The following is a 9,047-nucleotide window of genomic DNA, read 5'->3' as shown; positions in this document are numbered from 1 at the left end:
AGGAAAAGTAATATTGAGATTTTTTTAAAACATATTTTATTAATTTTTTACAGAGAGGAAGGGAGAGAGATAGTTAGAAACATCGACATCGATCAGCTGCCTCCTGCACATCTCCTACTGGGGATGTGCCCGCAACTCAGATACATGCCCTTGACCAGAATCGAACCTGGGACCTTTCGGTCCGCAGGCTGACGCTCTATCCACTGAGCCAAACCGGTTTTGGCAATATTGAGATCTTGTAGGAGAATGTTCTTGCATTTGGGAGACACATACTAAGATATTTATGAATAAAATATCATGATATCTGCAACTTACTTCCAAAGGGTTCAACAACAACTACTATAAGCGATTCCAATACAAGGCATTCATCACAATATAATTTATATGGTGAAATAATGATTATAGTTCAAATGTCCACAGTTGAAGTCTTTATATACCAGTAATGAGGCTTTGCTTTGGTTATTTTTCTATTTTTCCTCAAGAAACATATATTATTTAAGGGGAGCCTTTCTAGAAGGTTGCTTTTTCAAAATAAAATAATTATTAATGTGATTTCTTTATATAAGAAGTACCAATGAATCACCAAACCTAATGCAAAGACCAGTAAATTTCCAAAGTAGCATTTCAGTTTCTCATGGATAACTCCTTCAGATTCAGGAATTTCGTGCAAACAAACCCATTGGCAAAAATGAAATAAACAAATCCATGACTTCTTCAAACCTTGGTTGCTATAGTCAAAACAAGGACTGAGTAGGACAGACCGAAAGGAGAGAATGAAGAGCCGGGTAAATACTGTGTAGATTAAGAAGACTGAAATAATAGACTTCCTGACACATTCAGATTTTCTGGAATAGGTCATACAAAGCGATTATGAGCTAACACTTCACTAACAAAATGCAAGAAATATTCAAAAAACAGTAATCATGTGAAAGAAAAAATAAAGTGCTGAGGCATAAAAAGTCATAAAGATAAACTTTTCTTACGACTTTTTTTCCTAGGGTCAGTCCCAGCACCTACATAAAACTCTCTCTGGATTCCTTTTCATTGTGTACTGAACAATGGTGTCATGTCATCTTCGGCACATGTACATAGGTTAGTGATTGTTCCATCTCCCTGTTGCCAAACAATAAAAAGGGTAGAGAGAGTTGAGTTGCAGTGTCTTGGGTCTACAAGTGGGACCATTTGGAAAGGCAGTTTTCCTGTGGAACCTGTCTTCTCTGACTGAAACCTATTCAATAAGACTGCTCATTCCTGACCTCTGCCCCCCTGACACTGATCTGTCCTAAAGAGGATGCCAATATATTGTCTGTCAAATGTATATTAGAAAGCCACGGCATACGGTCCCTATTTCTACATGGCACACAATGCTTTATGTCAAAGTTTGATCAACATGAAATCACATTTTCAAAGGTTAAAAAAACAAGTGTCAGTCAGTCAAAAATAGCTGACCACTCTGAGTGTCTCTCTGCTTGACCTTGAACTCTTCAATGACTCTGAGGTCAATGATATGTCATTATAGGAAGAATTTCTTATGGAGTTATGATAAGCTCACTTCTTTGACTCTGATCTTGACATTAGAAATAATTTTAAGTTGTCTATCTTCAAACACCTACCTGGTGAATGAAAACATAAAGCTGTAAAGGAATCAATCTTCTTTTCAATTGTGCAAAGAACTAACAATTTTCATGCAATGAAATTGATGTTACTAGGAATTATATATGCATATCTATGAGACAAAGGACCCTAAGATTTCAATAGAATCTAAGACTCAATAAAAGAGACAAAAAGGTAGAAGAAAAACAAAAAATGTTTAGTATTTACCACAGACTCCATTTCCACCTCTATTTTATTTTATATATAATAGAAGAACGGTAGCAGGTAGAATTTTATACTAGCATCTTCAAAGGTCTGAAAGAATTGTTTAAATTCACTTTTTATTTTATTATGGCTATGGTATACCTTGAAATATTGTTAATAATTTATAATATGCCATAAAGTATATTAATTAATGCTATCCAAGGGTAGTCAGGAACTTTTTAATATCAGATATTAAGGAACTAAATATTACCAAAGACAGGGGTACTCTAGATAGTAGAAAGTGTCATGTACTCAATTACTCTCAAAGTGCAGTGTTTTCTGAGAAATAATGTTTTTTGGGGGTCGTTTTCATTATTTTGTTTGGTTGGTTTTGCCTACCTGAAAAAAAGAATTTTTGTTTCCCTTTCTTCAGCTTCTCCAATGTCAAAATTATAAGCAAACAGAGAGATTGTAATGAATGTCAAAGATCTATTTCAGACACTCACAGATTACAATGAACATCCTTATGTGTGTGTGGTTTTTTTCATCCTTTAAACATTAAAAATTAGTTTACCATCCTCCCCGGGATGCACAATGGGCATAAAATATATCTTAAAATTTCTCATCTATGATTTAAAAGAAAGCGATATACACTTGAGTGCTCTGCAAAGGTACAAGGGCATAAGTATAGGCTGCTGTCCTTAAATATTTGCTAAGCTATGTGTTTCCAGCCATGTGATACTCTCTACTGTGATATATATCACATGGAGTGTGACTGAAAATTTAGGAAGCTAGCCAGCTTTATTATTATTTAGCAAATACAATTCTTCCACCCATTTGAGTTTCCAACTCAGAAAACCAAGTTCATTACACTTTCGTGTCTATGTACATTTCCTTACTGCCAATTGTTAAGACTTGAGTAGAGACAGTCACTGAGGGGAAGAAAGCCCCTAAACCCTATACTTAGTAACTTTAGACTCACAGCTACTTGCAGGAGAAATACATGACAGATCTATTGTTCTGTATTAGCAGGACATTGTCCCAGTATATGAACACATGCAAACTACTCAGGAAGGCCTTTGAATATTTAAGGCAAGACACTAGTGGCTCATCCCAGTGGGAACCACAGAAGAGAGGAACCTGATTAAATTTAATGTCGTTGTCACTTTTTTTCATTGCGAAGAATTATATAGGTAGCCATAGCTACCACGCTGTTCAGACAGCATGACCACAATATTCCCCCTCAGAGGTTGGCGTCAAGGGCTGAATTATTCACTCAAAGAATGTGATTCACTGCTGGATGTGGTTCTTACAAGATTAAAAGAGTCATCAGTATATAAAATATCCATACATAGAGTAAAACAATACCATTGCCGTCTTTTGATCACTGATAGGGCTTTGAAAGAATAATATGTTTTTAAAAACCACAAATATTTATATTTCTAATATAATTTGGACTGAGCTCAGGTCTCTCTCTTTGAAAATCAATATATAGTTTAAAATTTTTAATGTAAATTATTGGAGGAGTTTAGAGCAAAATTCTTTTCTTATTTCCATTCCTTTTAAAAGGTAAACCATTTACTCAATATTTAATTATGCTCTTCTGTGCAATGCAGCATCTCTGGGTAAAACCTGATAATTCATAAAAAGGCTGCTTGTTGAGCAAACTCAAATATGCATTATAATATCCTAGCAATGTTTACCAATTACAATGTCCTTTATTAAAATGTGTTATCTCTTAAGTCTCTAAATTTACAATTTTCTTTGTCTTCGGTAAATTTTTTCAAGTGTCCAGTCATTTAAACACATACTTCACCTAGTTAAGTCAAATAAGTATGTTTTTTAAGTAAAATCATTGACAATTAAAACTTCAGTTTTCACTTATCATCTAATCAAATAATATTGCAGAAGAAAACATTATTTAGCCATCTATGTTAAACTGCTTAGACTTCTCTTTTTTACTACAATGAAACCCTGCTCTTTTAAAGGCAATATAGCCCTCACTGGTTTGGCTCAGTGGATAGAGTGTGGGCCCTCAGACTGAAGGGTCCCGGGCTTGATTCTGGCCAAGGGCACATACCTTGGTTGCAGGCTTCATCCCCAGCCCTGGATGGGGTGCATGCAGAAGACAACCAATTGATGTGTCTCCCATCAATGTTTCTCTCTCTGTGTGTCTCTCCCCTTCCCTTCCACTCTCTCTAAATATCAATGGAAAAATATCCTCTAGTGAAGTTTACCAAAATATAAAAGAAAATAAAAGGCAATATAAAACTAAAGGTTATCTGCTGCATAAGGTAGGTCACCAAAGAAGTCATTGCTGGCTTTGGATCATCTCAGGGGGGCTAGTAACAAGCCTTCCTCTTGCATGTCAGTTCACCAGTTGAAACACAGTCCGTGTGGGCCTGACTGAAAGCCACGCCACCTGAGTGTTGCTCACTGGAGTTTATAATATGAACTGGAGGCGAACTCAGTCTGATTTATGGTGGACACAAGTCGACACCCCAGCACCCACTATCATAATTGGATCCCTCGTTGGAAGTCTCTGGAGACTGAATGGGCAATGGCGTTTGAACTTATTCTGGTCTCACCCGGGAAAGATGAAGGCTCCCTGGTGGGGCTGCTTGGAGAACCCAGCAGTGCTGCTGTTGTGCCTTGGACCTGTCCTCTTAGAGAGCTTACGCACCTTTGAAACACCGAGTAATTCATTTTGCATATATAAGGTTTAAGTCATGTTCTTTTATGACTGCCTCCAAAATAAATATGCAAATGATCTTTGTTTTAATCTACATGGTAACAATTTTGTTAGAGAATATTTATAATATTACAAATAATAATTTATACTTAATAAAACCTAATTACATTATCTTCTAGTAACATTTTATTTACTGAGATAAAATCAAATCTAGAGTTTTCTTAAATACAGTCATGCTACAGTATGCACATAGGCTAATACCAAATTCAGAAATCATAATTCTTTTTTATTTTAAAAAATCTCTATGTAGATTCTGTGTGTTGATTATTTAAATTGGATGCCTACAGAGACATCACTTAATTGAAAGTTGAGTTGATTACCACGGAATTTCTGCGAAGACAAGTGCAAACAGAAAGACTTTGGAGATGCAACTTTGCCCTTGAAATACCAATGTGCGTTTTCCTCGGTGAAATGTTAAGCAGTGTGCTTTCAACAATAAGCTGACAATGCCTTTCCTGAGGCTTGTGGTGTGGTCACGGTGTTGATCTTGTCTTTTCTTCTTAATGTGCTCCCATACCAGAGACATTACAATAGTCATTCACAAAAACTACAGTACAGAGAAGTGAAGATGCTTCTTCACTACTGTTTCTTTCTTCCATCTGCAGCTGGGGGCTTACAGCTGGTGTTTGGTTTTTTCGGTTACCTGAATGGATTTCCGCTTCTGAACTGTACCAGCTTGACATTCATTGTGATGATAGGTTCCGTCAGAATATTTTAGTATTCTTTGGCTTCTGAGTTGCCTTTCACCCTTTAAACAGTTGTAAAGCAAGTTTTGCTAATGCTGAATATTTTCTTATTTCATGATCTCAGTTATGTTCCTTTATAATTATCTGCAACTCTCATATAATAAAATGACTAATAGTTGCAAATAAAAGCGATTGAGAAATGTTTTCTTTTAATCCTTACCCCAGGATATGTTTTTATTGATTTTTACAGAAAAAGAGAGGAAAGGAGAGAAACATCAATGTGAGAAATAAAATTGATTAGTTGCCTCTAGTACACAGCCACATGAGGAATCAAACCCAAACCCTAGGTAGGTGCCCTGGCTGGGAATGGAACCCACGATCCATGTACAGGAACATGTTCCAACCAACTGAGCATCCTGGCCAGAGGAAGAAAGTTTTTATTTATTATTTTTTAATATGTTTTATATTGAATTTATTTCTCTTTTATATATACTTTTTTATTTCAAAGAGGAAGGAAAAGGAAGAGTCCCCTGAGTTTAAGAGAGAATCATTGATCAGCTGCCTCCTGCACACCTCCCCCACTTCCTGGGGATGGAGCCCACAAAACTGTGACCTCCTGATTCATAGGTCAACATCAACCACTGAGCCCACTGGTCAGATGAGTAAGTTTTTTGTTTTTTTTAAATATATTTTATTGATTTTTCACAGAGAGGAAAGTAGAAGCATAGAGAGTTAGAAACATCGATGAGAGAGAAACGTCGATCAGCTGCCTCCTGCACACCTCCTAACGGGGATATGCCCACAACCAAGGTACATGCCCTTGACCGGAATCAAACCTGGGACCCTTCAGTCTGCAGGCCAATGCACTATCCACTGAGCCAAACCAGTTAGGGCAAGACGAGTAAGTTTTTAAGTAATGTCTATGTGTAAAGGTTTTTTCTCTTCAAATGTCTATCACCAGAAAAGAACTTCTTAAAAACCAAATTACTTAACCAGTTTCTAATATGACATCTGTAAATATTTATGGCATTTACAGAAATAAGGAAAAATGAAGCATAAAGTAAATAAAATTAGGTTGTCTGCTTCTTAATCTAGATTCGATCTAGGACCAGCTATGGAAGACTCAATCCAAGGTCACCACCAGGATTGTCCAAAACCAAATATTGAAACACCACAAACTTGAGTGTTTTAATGACTGTAATTTACATATTTATAATAACAACAGCTACCATTTATGACATCCTTATTATGTACGAGGCACTCTACATAGTAATTCACATCACAATATTAAATTAATTCCCACATTTTCAAAGCTTTGAGGTAGACATAAATATGCCCATTTCACAAATGAGGAAACTAGTGATTAGATAGGCTACATACATTGCCCAAGGTACATAATGATCTAGGACAGTGATGGCGAACCTATGACACGTGTGTCAGAGGTGACACATGAACTCATTTTTTTGGTTGATTTTTCTCTGTTAAATGGCATTTAAATATATAAAATAAATATCAAAATATTAATCTTTGTTTTACTATGGTTGCAAATATCAAAAAATTTCTATATGTGACACGGCACCAGAGTTAAGTTAGGGTTTTTCAAAATGCTGACACGCCGAGCTCAAAAGGTTAGCCATCACTGATCTAGGAGAACTTGAATTCACATGTTCCTGACTTCAAAACCTTTGCTCTTAAATGCTGCATTATACAGTCTATGGCAAGCGAAGAGCAAAGAGGGGGGCCGGCCATTGTGTGCTGTGGCCACCGCCATGCCCCCGGGGCCGCACACGGTGGGCCGGGGGCTGGGGATCTGAGGAGAGTGCTTGACAGGAGCCTGGACTGCAAAGAATGAAGAGGAAGCAGACACAGGGAGCTCTTCCAATCCCCCTGCACGGACACCCCACCACAGCCCCCATACCCCCGGGGGGACGGGGAGGCTGACCAGACAGGAGAAGACCCAGCCTTGGGGGTAGCTGCAGCCCGTATCTCTGATTCCCAATCTCTTCCCCTGCCACCCCCGCCAGGGGCGCCCACAACAATAGCACGCCTGCGACAATCCATTAGCGCCACTGAGGCACCCGAGGCCCATGGCCTGCCGCTGCTGGACCCCCTCCACTGGGGTCAGGCACGCCTCTCCTCCCTAAAACTCCAGACCCGGGTGAAGGCAGGCCTAAGCGACCCCTCAGGGTCAGACTCATCCCCCGCAACACCCCTCCCCAACAGCAGTGGCGCCGTCTCCGCAGCAGAAGTGCACTGAACCTTGCCTGGGGTGTGGCTAAACCCGCCCTCCTAGCATTTATATATTTAAATGCCATTTCACAAAGAAAAATCAACCAAATAAATGAGTTTGTTTGTCACCTCTGACATGCGTGTCATAGGTTTGCCATCACTGCCCTATAAAGTGAGAGTTCCAGTATACGAAACAAAGGATGATATTTTTCTGTCACTTGTTTCTCTGATTCCTACTCTTTTCCCTGATGAGTAAGACTGTACTATTCTAACAAAAGAAGAAACACAAAGGAGAATGATGAGTATACATCGTTTCTTAGATTTTCCAGTCTGGTTTGAAATAATATCAACAATCCAGGAAGCAATCAGAATTGATGAGCAAAGAATTATAATCACACCCGGCCAGTGTGGCTCAATGGTTAAGCATTGACCTATGAACCAGGAGGTCACGGTTCGATTCCCAATCAGGGCACATGCCTAGGTTGTGGGCTTGATCTCCAGTGTGGGGTAAGAGACATCCAATCAATGATTCTTTCTCATCATTAATGTTTCAATCTCTCTCTCCCTCTGCCTTCCTCTTTGAAATCAAAAAGCAGCCCTATCTGGTTTTTCTCAGTGGATAGTGTATGGGCCCATGGACTGAAGGGTCTTGGGTTCAATTCCAGTCACGGGTGCTTACCTGGGTTGCAGGCTCCATCCCCAGCCCCATCAGGGCTCATGCAGGAGGCAACAAATTGATGTGTCTCTCTGACATAGATGTTTCTCTCTCTCACCTTTCCTCTCTCTCTAAAAAAAATCCATAAAAACATTTTTAAAATGATTATAAAATAAAAATAAACAGAGATCATGAGGAGAAATATTTTCATTTTCTGTGTAACATAAATTTCTTTTGCTTAGTTTATATGTATGTATTACTTTTATAATCTCTAATATTTTTCATAAAATTTACTTTTAGTGTGAATTCCTATAACTATATAAATGTTAGTATCTATAATATGCACAAAAGATACTGCTGTCATATGAAAAAAATTTCAATGTAATTTTGGAGGATAAAGAAGAAGAATATTAAAAATAGGGGCAGTGCCCTCGGCAATCCCCAATCTGTCTCTTGCTTCAACAGTTTTTGGACGGAACAGACTCAGGGACGCCCCTTCTTCCGGTCCCGGCCACCCACCTGCATCTCATCCAGCCACCACCTTCAGAACCACCTGCAGGACCAGCCAACACACCGGGGGTTTTTTCTACCTTAACTTTCTTATTGCCAAGCAACCATGAGTCCCAACTTCGTCAGAATTATCCCACCGAGGTGGAGGCTGCTGTCAACCCCCCGGCCACCGGGCATCTGCGGGCTCCACACCTACCTCTCGCTGGGCTTCTGTTTTGACCCTGACAATGTGGCTCTCGAGGGCATGGCCACTTCTTCCGCGAGCTGGGGGAGAAGAAGCCGAGGGCACTGAGCGTCTGGTAAAGTTGAAAACAAGCATGGTGGCCGCATTCTCTTCCAGGACGTGCTGAAGCCTCCCCAGATGAGTGGGCGAAACTCAGGACGCCGTGGAAGCCGCCCTGGCCTGGGAGAGGAGCCT

General features: G+C 39.2%; 1 pseudogene; it reads right to left on the bottom strand.

Moving 5' to 3' along the window:
* LOC107182862 overlaps positions 1-8,959 on the bottom strand; it is a 31,376-nt pseudogene extending 22,417 nt beyond the window's left edge.
* Positions 8,960-9,047: the final 88 nt, after the last annotated feature.

The sequence above is a fragment of the Myotis davidii genome, unplaced genomic scaffold, assembly GCF_000327345.1.
Source record: "Myotis davidii unplaced genomic scaffold, ASM32734v1 scaffold958, whole genome shotgun sequence".
NCBI lineage: Eukaryota > Metazoa > Chordata > Mammalia > Chiroptera > Vespertilionidae > Myotis > Myotis davidii.
This window is presented reverse-complemented; position numbering and strand designations above follow the sequence as displayed.